A 14,005-nucleotide genomic window follows, 5' to 3' on the forward strand; every position below is an offset into this window, starting at 1 on the left:
GTAGTCTGGATACCGGGCTGCATACGTGTTTTTATGGTGCACTCTGCACATCTGGAGGAGCATCTCTTAGGGGTTATAAACACTTAATCCAGATCTGCTTTCTCCCTGTCTCCATGGAACAATTTCTCCATCCCAACTGTATTTCACCTTTCCTCAGTGCCCATTAAATGTAACCAAGCAAAGTTATGTGGACTGTTTGGGTCTTTTAGTGTAACGCAATCTTCCAGACAGCTGTGTTATATCATCTTAGAGTCTGACTCCCCTCTTGTGTACCCTTTCCCATCAGTCAGAGTGCCTTTAACCTGCAGGATCTTCACTCTCTCAACACATCTGTTCAGCCAAAGAATAAACAGATACGCTATCTCTGCTTTAGTTTAGTGCAGGGCTGGAGGGCGGTTCATACCTGCAGTGTTTTCTGGATAATACTAATGTATACAACATGTGAAAAATGGTGCCTGCTACTGTAAGAGGGGGCATGACATCTCTGAAACGTGGAATGTGGACTGCATTTGTAAACAGCTCTGAATCAAACTAAGAACCAGACAGGGGACTTGGTTTATAGTTTGAAAAATCAGTAATCGTCTGCAGAACTAGCAGGCCACATACAACAAAAACCCATTTGAAAAATATAAATAAATGAATGGCAGAGATGACAAAGTAGTCTTGCTGCCTCTAGCATGCCAGTACAACCACATTTAGACGTCAAGAATATATGTGGTTCTGACTGTATTTTGCTCCGTAAAAGGGGTGAATGAAAGCATGTGGATAAAATGGAGCTCTGTTGCCAGGCAGAATATATTATAAAGTAAGTATGGCAGGACGTGTGTAACAACATGATAAGGAAGGAGAGTGTGTGTGGCGATATGAATATATTAAATACACATCACCAAGAAAACATAATTAATATGAAAACTGTGCATATAGGTGCTACACATTCTCTGAAGCTGAAAAGTAGTCCCTCTTTCATTTTCCTCAAACAAGTTATGGGAGCCTCTGCTCTGTATTTAGTAAAGCAGTGTACAGTAACAGTAGACCATTTCCCTGTCAGAGGGAGTTAAAGTCACAGCACGTAAACGATTCATAGATTCACTCTGTTCTCTGGACTCAAAGCTGACTCTGCCTCTGCTCTGCCGAGAAAACTCTTCTGTCAGAGCACACAAAAAAACACAGTGTCTATTTGTTCTGTGTAATCATCTGTGTGTGCATCTGAACTAATTGTCACAATGTAGGACTAATGTTTGACTTCAGCAAGTAAATCAGGGCCAGCATGTTTGATATTCGATACATCTGGTGTTTCTGCAACTGCTTTCAGTGTGAGGTTCTTTGTTGACTTTTTTAAGCCATATTCATTTAACAGAGTTATATTGACACAGAATTGAGGGGATTAACCTGTGGATGAATTTGTAACTATACATTATTTAGTTTAATTCTGCTATTACTTTTCAGATCCCTTGTTTTTCTTCCACTCATTTGCTTGCTGCATGTTTTTTGCCAACTTGCGTATCTTGAAAGATTAATAAAGTTATTAGAAGCGATTTAGTGATAAATCATTCTCTACAGACGTTTGTTTGATGCAGCAGTGTGGATGGGGAACTCTTTGTCCTCTGGATTGTGTCAAACTGTGTTAAATTGCTGATTCCTGGGAAAAGGAAACATTGACTAACACTCCATTTGTTTTTCAGTCATGTGCTAAGGAGCTCTGGGTCTGCAGGGAAGGCTGGTGGCCAGAATCCAAAGCTGTGGTCCAAAGGGGAGTCTACCGACCCACCATTTCTTATAATTATGTGAAGTCATCTCTCATATTTGCCCTCTTTGTCCATGTTATGCAACCATATGCTTCCAATCCGCAAGAGAAAGTCTGGTGCAAATAAGCACAAGAATTTACGAGAAGCTCTTATCTTCCTCAGCCCAGATAAACATATGAGGGAATAGCCTGCCCTCCTGAGTGTTTGTTTAAAAGTGACTCTTGAGATATTGAAGAGACAAATGATGTTAGGGAAGGAGGTGATAGTGAACAAGTACATAACCGCTGTCTGTGGCTGTCCATGTAATTCAAGCATCAGTGGTGATCCATTCCATGTTTTTATCATTAAGCAAGATTTTTTCTAAAAGCAGAGAGGATTTATCAGAATAAATTAGCTCACTTTGTCTCCCCAGAGCGTTGTTTTTGCTCCTCTATGCTTTGTGGAGTGTGTCCTTCTGTGGCCATCTACACATTGTTTCTCCACAGAGCCTTTGCTTCCGTGATCATGGTCAGTAATGACAGTAACAAGGTGCCGCGGTGTTGTGATGTTCCTCGTTGCCAAGGACTACATTTCCACTTTTCCCTGTAATGTTACCCAGTGGTCTGGGAATGATGATGTCACTGTCCACAGAGTTTCCACCACAGCAGAGGGCCTGCTGAGATGAAGCGAGTGGGTGTGTGCGAGTTTGTGACGTGCAGTCAGACTGGCTGCATTTGCACAGGGAAGAGGTCTGTGTTGAACTCAACCACAAAAGAGAGGTGCTGTTTTCATTGGTCGGGTCTTTAGGGACTCACCGTCTGGGTCAGTGTTGTTTAAGTCAATAATGAACTCTACTCCTGTTCATACACGCACACACACACTCACACTAGACAGAAAGTAGCTTTCCATTTCATATTTAACATCTGACTTCTCAGAATAGCAGTGGTATGCATAGTGGATTTGGAAAGCATGGAAAAGAAGATTTTTTAAATCGGTATTATCTGCATGAAGTTTATTATTCCTTAATTCAGCTGGAATTATGCACATTTTAACTCTGGGGAAGCCTTAGCATTTTGAAAAAAAATATTGGTGGGAAGTGAAGTTTGCTGGATTTGTCTTCTCCTATTTCCTGTGATGCAGACGGTTGGAAAAGTGAATTTAAATGTCAGTACAGGATGTTTTTATACGCCTAATATTTCTGCCAAATATTGTTGTTGTGAAAGTCACTAGTTAATAAGTTCGATGAAGACAAAAGTAAGTTAATAGAGCAACTTGGAGGGAAAACCTCCCACCAAAGAGAGAAACAGGCTAAAAAAAGATAAATATCTATGAAATCATAGGAGAGAGAAATAAATGCTTGGCCTCTGCACTCAACTTTTGCAAAAAGTGTATCGGTATAAATTCAAAGATTTTGGAGTGCCTGGATTGCCTTCCTGTATGCTCTGAAATCATATTGATTGGACACATTCCTACTGCTGTGGATTAAACATCATAAACATGTCCTTAAAGACACTCATGTGTGATGTCAGATTTTCCAAATTCAAACAGCTCGCTGTCAAAACAACTCTATCTGGAGTATGAGGCATATGGAGACAAACTTGGATTATACAAGTTTGCAGAAAGGGTTGCTCAGTCACCATTCTTCTGTATGTTGAAAAGGGCAACATGCTTGATTTGCTTGCAAAGAATGGGTGTCAGAAATGTTTTGAGCAAATAGACATTGTGTGAAACAATCAATATACCTGTAATACACAACTGACCAGGAGTAAATAGTCCCAAAGAGAATCTGTTGATGAAATCATTTTTTAACTTTATAATGAAGACCAAGTGAGTATGCCACAACTGGCACATCTCCATAGCAGTTCAACTAATATTGTTACATCCACCATTTTTCCAGATCTGTGACCAAGCAAATATTGATATACATATATCTTAGTCACTTTTGTCACTTTTTTTATACCAACCTTGGAGCTTATGTTTTTTTATGTCAGCAGTTTTTTATATTTTTTTCCACTGAGAAAATTATTTTTAAAAGTTTTACTTCCAATTTTCAAAAAGTTTCCTAAATTATTAGGCAATGCGACGTCTCCTCAGTGACCTCACCTCAGACATGTCCAGACATCCTCTTTTTACTTGAAGACACTCACCACTGACCGAATCGTCTCCACAACAAACACACACTTTCACAATTCATCTCAATGTCATTGTCACATATTCAGCAGAAGTCCTATTGAGATTGTACTGTATAAGGTTTAAATACTTCTGCGTCTAAAGGTCTGTTATCCACTTAATAATAATAATAATAATAATAATAATAATAATAATAATAATAATAATAATGGATTTTATTTATATAGCACACTTTAAAATACAAAGAAATCTCAAGGTGCTGCACAGGGTAAAACAATCACAATAATCAATAAATGATTTAATTTAATCATAATGAAATCTAATAATATATATATTAAAACTGAACAACCACCCAAAACAAGCAATCTAAACTACACAAAGCCAAGACCTTAGGGGAAGGCAGAGAGGAACAGGTGAGTTTTAAGATTAGATTTAAAAGTGGTGAGGGAGTCTAAGGCCCTGATCTTCTCCGGGAGCTTATTCCACAGGCGTGGCCCCAGCGAAGAGAAGGCACGATCTCCCATGGTTGCCAGCTTTGTCCGGGGAACCGCAAGGATGTTGGAATTGCCTGACCTAAGTGTCTTGGATGTGGATTGAGGGGTGAGGAGGTCCAGGAGGTAGGTTGGACCGGTACAGCTTATGGCCTTGAATACTAGAAGTACTTTGAAAGTGATGCGTTGTTTTATGGGAAGCCAGTGGAGGGAGTGGAGGACTGGGGTGATGTGTTCCTGTGAGAACCCGGGCGGCACTGTTTTGGGCATATTGTAACCTCTGGATGGTTTTGGCTGGTAGACCTGCGAGCAGAGATTTACAGTAGTCCATCACTTCTGCAATGTTTGGTTCAACTTGAGTTCAAACTGATATACAGTATCCACACAGTATTCCATAAGGGTAGGTATTAAAAGGTGGTAAATCACTGATATATCCCTTAACCCACCTGTACGTGCACTTCTGTTGCGTCACAGTCTCCAGTGAGCCAGATGAACAGCAGGTCACATAAGCCGCTATAATGTGTAAACATGATGTTCCAAATTTTCACCTTTGTGGTTTCTGATGTCATCCCCTTCAGGGGAGGATGAGCTGTGTGACTTTAGCAAATTAGAAAGGGAGAGAGACATCAAACACATAAATTGTCATGCACAAACACACATGCATGCACATGCACACTGTGATGATATCATACTAGTTTCTTCTACCATCATCTGTTTAATGGGCTTCAAAGCTGCAAGACGTGACAACTTTCCCCAGAGTTGAGAGTTGAATGTCTGAGAAATAACCACTAAGTCAGCAAATGTGTATTTGAAACAGGGGACAATGTTTTTTAAGAAGGTTTGATTGAGGTTTGGTCCTGTGGGATTTTTGGCCACTTTATTATCCTCTCGCTTGTTACTTTTTCTTGTAAGCATGGCAAAAATCAGAGAATCCTGTTACTGGCAAGACTGAGTAATGAAGTAGTAAGTCATATGACAACTTTGGATTTAATACAAGATCATTTTGTTTCCAAGAGTGCAGGGGTATTTTTTATAGGCTCCCCTTGCAGTGGTTGCCATAATGGTGCGCCTACTTTGATTTAACTGGTAAACCCCTTTCAGTCCATTCTTAATGTTTTCTCCATGCAGACAACTATTCTGCTGGGAAATAATGTAATATGGTCTGTCAGTGTGCCCATCTACAGACTGTGAGTCATTTTCTCACAGCTTGGTTATGTGTTTTTTTTGTGCTGCATTGCCATACATGTGAGTCACAACCAACTGGGACTATTGTTATACCCTTAACTATATGACCCTGAAATAATTATTACAATAAGTGTGCTATATTTGGCTGTCAGTCTGAGATGTCAAAGATTCTCTCCAGTAGACCGTTAACAGTCACACTCAAGTAGCAGTGGTTATAGTGTTTGGCTCGCTGCGGCACAGTCTGTAAAACATTTCCCTCAGAAAACAGCACAGTGGCAAATGGTGTGAGGAGGGCTGCTGTCAGTCTCACATGGAGCCAAATGGATGCTTTCAGACTGAGACCAAAAAAGGTAGTGGAGAGGAAAGAGAAGTGGGTGGGACGGTGCCTTTGGGAAAAAAAGGAAAGATAATTCAATACCAGGTGGTATGATATCCTCACCCACGTGAAATTATTCTTTGATGATTCTGCTGTTATGTAACTGCCTCCACTATCCATTTGCCTGAACACTATTTGCCTAAACAGTATTTGTTTTGTGTGTTTTAGCCAACTCACTACAAATCACAATTATTCTACTTCTGCTGACCTTTTTTTTTCCAAATCCCCCCATAAATTTCTATTTATTTTTCCATTCTAGTGTCCAGGTAGCCAACGAACACAGTTTATTTCAGGAATGAGAAATATAAAATAATTTTGTCTATTAAGACTGTCAGTGAGGTGTCAAGGAAAGGTGACAACGAAGTGTGAAAAGTCCATAAAGGTTTAAATGTGTGGGAACTGACCCCCTGTTCAGTTGAAAACAATAAATATTTTTTTCTTTGACTCAATGCTGCATGTCCACTGCATATACAACACAGCTTTACTCAAATCACTTGCTGAAGGTTGAGTTATAACACTGCAGACCACTAATTGGTCATTGCAAATCGTCACACGAACCCGCCATTTTTAAAAGCCAAACTACCATCAACAGCGACTGCAATTATTTAGATTCAATCAACCAAGATTGGACCCCAGTGGAAGTCAGCAAAACAAAGCTACATGCTACACACGCTATGCTGTATAACTGACGAAGTGCAGACGTTCCTCTGATGGTTGGTGATGAAGGAATACAGCAAGTGTCACCTTGAAGATCATATCACAGCAGTTTCACGGTTCGTCCCTATGACGATCAGCTGAGATCCTGCCTACACTGAAGGATGTACTATCCAGATTGGAAGTCGAACCACAGAAAATGAAGCTGTCAGGTTGTAACATAGGATTAAAAAATAAATAGTATTAGATAGATAAATAAATTGGTAAAAAATAGAAAATGTAATTGTAATGTAAATGTAAGTGGTGGGATTTTGATTTTGATTAGTTTTAAGGGTTATGGGAGTTTGTTTTAGAGGATTTAAAGGATTGGATTGGAGGTGTTTCGTGGCCCATTGTCCTTTGGGGATTAGCTGCGTCATTGCTGTGTTGTCTCTCTTGGATGGTTTTGAGTTTGGAGACACTGTGGATATATTGGGTGCTGATGTACTGTGGGAGTCTGTATGCCATTTTTATTGCTTTGTTTTGGATGGTTTGTAGTCTGTGGAACTTTAGATGGCAGACAGCGGTGTGAGCTGCATAATATACTGTGGGGTCTGCATGTGTTTGGGTAGGCATGTCCTGATTGATCGGCTACATGGATTTTCATTAGTTGAATGTCTGCTTGTGATTGGAGGAGTGTTTTACCCATAGAGTCCGGTAGAAGGCTTTGCCTGCGCTTATTGAACTATGGTTTCAATATCATAGCCTTTTACATTGAATGATGACTTGTTTGTTTTTAATTATCTAGTTTAATGTTAGCTGGTAAATGTTAAATAAAAAACTCCTGGAGATAAGACTTGAACCACTTCAGCACTATGTCAGAGAATTTTACATAATTTTTAAGTCTATTTTGTTGTGCTGTATGAACAAGCTTACCCCAAATTTAAGATTGAATATGTTTAAGACCCAAATATAAATTATGTTCAGGACGATTTGGAAGGGAATGGAGGTTGAGTTAGTGAATGGACATGTATTATGGAGACTGGAGTTTGTTTCCTGTCACAGACTTACAATTAGCAGTTGTCCTTTAATTAACAGCCAGCACAATCTTTCACTATTCTTAACCAAGTGTTGCAAAACCTTAACAACTAAACCATAGTTTATTTTCCACAACCGCAAACTTCTCCTTTCTTTAACCAAAAAATAATTTGAAAACAAACTGAACATAATTGAAGGTTTTACAGGTAATCGTTTAATATCAACATTTGTGTTTGGCGACAGGGCTGTAATCTCAATACTTGTCTGTCTTCGCAGGAGAGATTTCACTTAACAGTCCCAGCACCATCACCTGCCTACCAATGAAGAAGAAATGCTATTATATCCCTCCTGTTAGCCACTAGTAGAATCATTGTCTGGGTGTGAACTGTGACCCAAGCTTCATTCAGCAACTACAGCAGACCACTCATCATCCACAGCTGCTCTGCCCTTCCTTCACCATCTCCCCCTTTGAATCTAACCTTCCCGGCCTTGCTGTGCTCATGTTGGCATGGCTGATAGGGAGGCCAGAGTACAATTTCTAGTAGTGGTGTCAAAACAGAATATCCTAACACAAGTGTGTCTGCAAAACCTGAGACACACTTGTACTTCTTCAATTCTTGTTTAGTTTAGCAGATCCTGAGGGGGCAATGTGCAACACACAAATGTTTGCGTACTTTGCAGACTGTGTTTGCTGAGGTGTCTGTGTATTTCTGTGGAGGGGCATATTTGTGGAGGTGTCTGGCTATGTGTGTGTGTGTGTTGAGGGGACTGTGGTGGTCTGTGCAGGATTGCTTTCTTTACACTTCCACACATCTGTCAGTACAGCTCCTTTTTTTTTTTTAAAGCTAAACAGACCTTTTACAGTTCAGGAATGAACTCAAAGCTCAAATGACAGAGGTTGTTTTCTTTCTGTTGATAGTTAACTCCTACCATATACTGTTAATAGAAGCAATGGAGCTTGTCATGGATTTCCCAAAACAGGCTGACCTCACCTGGGCTGAGGCAGGTGGGCCTCCTCCTCCATTGAGCCCGAGGTGAGTTGGCATGTCAATGTCGTCTAGACGGGAATGAGTGAGTAATGGTGATGCTAACAGCAAGGTACACGTTAATGACATTTCCCATCACTGATTTAGAAAGTGTGTCTACACCATTAGAGCTCAGTTGCACAAACTATTACCAATAATCCCATTTTTGTGTGTGTTGTGGAACACAAAGTTAGTGAGTTTCGACAAAAGATTGCTCTTTTGGAAGTTTTGCCTCTGGCTTTAAAAGTACAAATTGGCGAATGAGAAAAACACACTGCAGAGAGAGGGCGAGACTCCGAATTATATTTTTTCACTTGCTTGGGTCTCGTTAACCATAGTCTGCTTTACGTTGGTGAAGCCGTCAGTTGGGTTTTAAGAGGCAGGCAGTAGGATTGGAATATACCCTGCTCTGAGCTGCTCTATGCTGTGTGCATGTCAGCCTACAATAATTTAGAGAATAGACCTATTGTCTAATAAAGCACATAGTGAAACAGAACATAATGGAAACTGCTTACTCATTAGGGCTGAATGCTTTAAAAGACGGGGGAAATACCCGTTAAACAGCTAGCACATGGATCCAAATTGGCTCAGCATTTCGGGCCACAAACAGTCTTTACTGCATAGAGGAATTATGTATTTACTCACCACAACAACATATTTTTGTTTTCCTGTATACATTATGCTTTACTGTTGGCTGGCGTTTTTAGGCTCCAATTGGTCTGTTTCACATCTCCTGAAGGCCAGCAAAAGTTCTGCCAACTCACAGCCCTTCTTTGTCTCCTTCCTCCAGGAGGTTTTCAGGACAACCTGCTCAGTGGGAGATGACGCAGCAGGTTGTTGCGAGGGTGGTAGTGTACCAACGCACGTCGCAGACACACACCAACAGTGTGAGTAACACGACTGTCCAAGGTCAGTCGGAGTGACTCTCTTCTCGCTACCTTCGGGGCTTACTGTAAGTCCTTTGGAAATGTGCCCTGTCTGTGTGAATAACATCCTCTTTCCACTTGGGGCCTAATCATGAATTCATTAATGTGATGAATTGTGGCCTCCGTTTCATAAGACTATCTGTCTTAGTTGGCGTAACAACAGGAAAAGGCACAGACATTTTCACATGGGTCCCAAATTCTGTGCACGTCTGCGAAGCTCATTTTGCAACACTAACAAAGCGGCTATTTTTTCATTCCGGCGGGTAAACAAGATTCAGACTAGTTTCCTCCACTTATCCCATTGACCTCATTAAAACCAGCTGAACAGTCTGTGAAATGGCCACACTGGAAAAGTTGGCCTCCTTTTCACATTAAGTGAATTCCCCATGGCCAAACGGTGGACTGTGTGTGAGGTCACAGGTTAAAGGAGCACTCTAATAGCACTCTAATTTTTCTTTCTCCTCTTCTTCCCCTACCACACAAACACACAACACACTGCAGATATGGAAACACACGTTACCCTGTTAAGGTCATGCTTATTTACAACTTGTGTCACGGTGTGAAAACACAGGTCAAGAAAGACTAGAATTACTGGAAATGGCATAGCCAGCGTCAGGTTTGACTGAGGAGGTATGAACTGTGACTAAACTGTGCACACACAGCTGTCTGCAGAGGTGGAGGGCGTAGGTCCGCGAGGGTGAAGCGTTTCAGATCTTGTATCAGGATGGACCCAAGGTTAGAGCAGCAGAAGAGGTGGGACACTTTGTCTTATTCCACAAGTGAAAAAAAAATCTTTAAAGTTAAGATTGCTCATCCAAATTACAACGTGAGTTTGAGAGTTGTCCCTCGTAGTGACAAACCTGCAGAGAATCCCATGATGCTACAGTTTCCCTCAGCCCTTCGGATTGTTTTAGCATCATTTTGTTGCACTGCCAGAGTCATCATTGAATTTTACTGTCCAAAATTTAAAATGTCTGGTTCACTCTCAGTGCCTTTCAGAGCAGTGTTTATTTTCGGCTGCAACCTGCAGCTTTTTTCAACAAATAAAGCTCTAAAAAACAACCGGCCCAGCATTGAATTGGATGCCGACAAGTTCCGCATTTAGCAGTTAAAAGGCCAAAGAGGAGTTGGTGGAGACCAAAACCGAATTAAACAGATGGTGAATATTTGATTGCTGCTTCATATCTGTTGGATGTGTTAATGCGACTGTTTGCTGAAAAGGTGATGATAATAGTGTTATGTCACAAAATCAAGACTCGTCCTGAGACTTGAAAACAAAAACATCATTCAAGTCCTCAATTATTTGACTTAGAAACTTAGAACAATACAGATAATTAGTGACAGGCAGGACCTGCACACCCTTAATGATTGGGCCTGTGAACTAAAAGGACTATGCTTTAAATATATTTAAAACAGCTTTAGAAGTACAACTGTAGAAATGTATAATTAGCCACTTTGAGATGCAATTTGCTTCTGAAAAGTTGTGCCTTAATTTAGGACATGCTTTGATGAGACTTGAAATTTCATTTGACTTTCCCCAAAAGACCCCAGAACAGCTCGGCAAATCCCTGTATATCAAAAAGAAGACTAATCTGTCTGCTCCTCTTCTGGAATCTTCTGGCACTGAGTTGCTTCACCTCAAGGGTGAATGAGCGTCTTGTGTGACTCAACATATAATTTAGTCAATGAAGCACCGCCATCAGGACTCCTCACTTGTCTAGTCAAAGTCGTTGTCACTCTTTAAGATGCCCCACCCGATCTGGTTTCCATGGCAGCCCTGTATATTAGCACAGTGTTGTGGAATCTCGGGGAAGTGCTCCATCAGAGTGTTCATCCCTGCACGAGCCGCCTGCTCTCTCCGACCTCTTGAATTCGTCAGCACATCACCAGCTGTTCTTCACATCCTGTGCACAAATTCTGACTGATTCAGACTCGAGTGATGACAAGGAGCAGTGAAAATGCTGACAACTGCAAATTAGGTTGCTCAACCGTTTTCTTGCCGTTTGGACTATTTGAATTTCTGCATCATTGCATGTTTTGAGGCATTCAAATGCCCAGTGCATTCTCCTGTTCATATTTTAACAGAAAAGTTACAAATTAATGAAATGATATCACTTTTCTACTCAAGGCAGGGAGTTGGAGGCAAACAGCGGGAGAACATGGGTGTGGCTCGATCCCATTGCTGCTCATCTCGTCCTCCACCCAAACCAGCCATTCCAAACCATCTCAACTTTCTCTCAATCTATCACTTCACAACCCATCCAATTAGTCCATCCAGCTGTGGCCATCTGGCTCTCACTCTCCATCTGCCCGCCCACAGTTTGGTGAAGCCGGGGTGGAGAACCACACATTAAAGACAAGCGTTCCCAAGGCTCATGTGTTGAAGCACACACTCCAAATGCTTTTTTAGATTTGAAAATCCTTAAAGACTCCACACAAAACAGCTGTTTCAACTATATATATATATTTTTTTTTAACTCTGCATGAATGTTATAGAAATGCAATGCTATAATGAGGAGAAATTATTTTACTTAGTTAGCTGTAAAGATTGAGTTTGTTACCTTTTGACAGAGTCAGGCTTGCTGTTTCCTCAGTTTCCTGTTTTTGTGCTAAGCTAAGTAAACCAACTGCTTATGCTAGCTTCATATTTGGTGCACAAACAAATAGTTGTATCAGTCTTGTCATCTTACTCTTGGCAAGAAAGCAGATAAGTGTATTTCCCCAAAAACATTGTCTTTTTAAAATACCTATGCTTCATATGTCAGCTCACCATTTAATGCATACTATAGTTTGTGCAACATTAAAATCAAGTTGCAAAAACTGTTTGTTTTGGTATTTTTATTTTGGAAAAAATATTTTTTTGCTGCTTGGTGATGCACTGCTGAATATCCAAATCAGCCAAGATAACAACTTTATTCACATGCAACTGCTAATGCAACTTTGACAGCATCAATTAAAAATGTTTTGTTAATTGCACTGGATTGTCTCAATCAAGTATTTTACATTGTTGTTTAAAAATTAGTGGACAATGATGACAATCTGAAAAGTAGGAAACCCACGACTTTTAGAAAACGCTCTGCCATATTAACAGATCAAGTTTTCACTTCCAAATACAAATCACTCAAAAGAATAAACCCTGTGAAAACAACCAGAGCGACATGAATATTTTCTGAAACATGGATGTTATGTATGGAAAGCAGAGTCAGACAGAGAAGAGTAGAGGTGAATCACTTTGATATAAGCCAGGCAGCTTTCCAGAGGCTTCGACAGAGACAGCTCATAAGTCTCATAGTGAGACCAAACAGCCCAGGTAATTAAGTCATACCCCAAATAAACCATTCTCACAAATATTTACAAGTTATTTTACACCAATTCCTCATTGATACTGCATAAGTACACAATTCAGGGAAAATGTTTTGCATCACATCATTGAATATAGAACTCACACTTAATAAAAGTAAGATTCTGCAGCTTGAAACCATCCTGTGTTTTGATCCTCCACAGTTTGGCGCTGTTTCACAAGTGGAAAGTATTCGGAGGCTTTTTCCATCTGGGAAAGATTGGTGAGTCAATTGCACTTTAAACACAAGGACAGTGTTTTTTGCTGTTTTCGCTCTCTATTTCCCCAAAACCATCTGTTTTATTTTTCAGTTACGACTAGTTCCACATGCCTTGTTACAGGAATTATTACATCGTAGTCTAACACACAGTAGCTGCTCTCCAGCCCAGAGCTATGAATACGTTTAGTGGAACCAGCAGCTCCTGCACCATGGCAAGACCAAGGCAGCATGCTGTGGTCAGTTTTATTATAATTTCCCCCCTTTTGCACATTTCATTTCTTGGCAGAAGAATTCACTTCCCACAAACGAACCCCACAGACCTTCAGTGGGTACATAACTATGACCAACCAACCATCAAACATGTTATGTAAAGACAGTTTAATCACAAAATGTTGTTTTCACTCTAAAAAGACTTCAAGGTTTAAAAAAATATACAATACAATACAAAATGTGGCTACACATCTGGATCTATCCATTAAAAATAAAGGTGCCGCCATCAAAAACTAATTTAAGTGTTATAAAGCTTCAATTCACTCAAGCATATTTAGCCAAAGTTACCATGTGATCAATGTTAAAATTACTTATGATTTTAGTTCACTTAAGCAGAGAATTGGTCTCTTCTCTCTCTCTCTCTCTCTCTCTCTCTCTCTCTCTCTCTCTCTTTCATGTTTTGGCGACGCTGACAGACATGAAAACAACTTTGACTTGATGAAAGAGAACGATTATCTTAAGGAAGGCCCACGCTGCCCACCTCCCTCTTCTCATCAACGGCTCCTTGCAAGAAGGAGGTCAGGAGCAACAAGTTTCTTGGTGTGCACAATGCTGATGACCTCAGCTGATCGAGCATCTGCACAGCCTTTACCAAGAAAGCCCAACAGAGTCTCCACCACCTCCTCCATGTGAAGAGATCACTCCTC

The sequence above is a fragment of the Anoplopoma fimbria genome, chromosome 2 (genome assembly GCF_027596085.1).
Source record: "Anoplopoma fimbria isolate UVic2021 breed Golden Eagle Sablefish chromosome 2, Afim_UVic_2022, whole genome shotgun sequence".
Taxonomy (NCBI): domain Eukaryota; kingdom Metazoa; phylum Chordata; class Actinopteri; order Perciformes; family Anoplopomatidae; genus Anoplopoma; species Anoplopoma fimbria.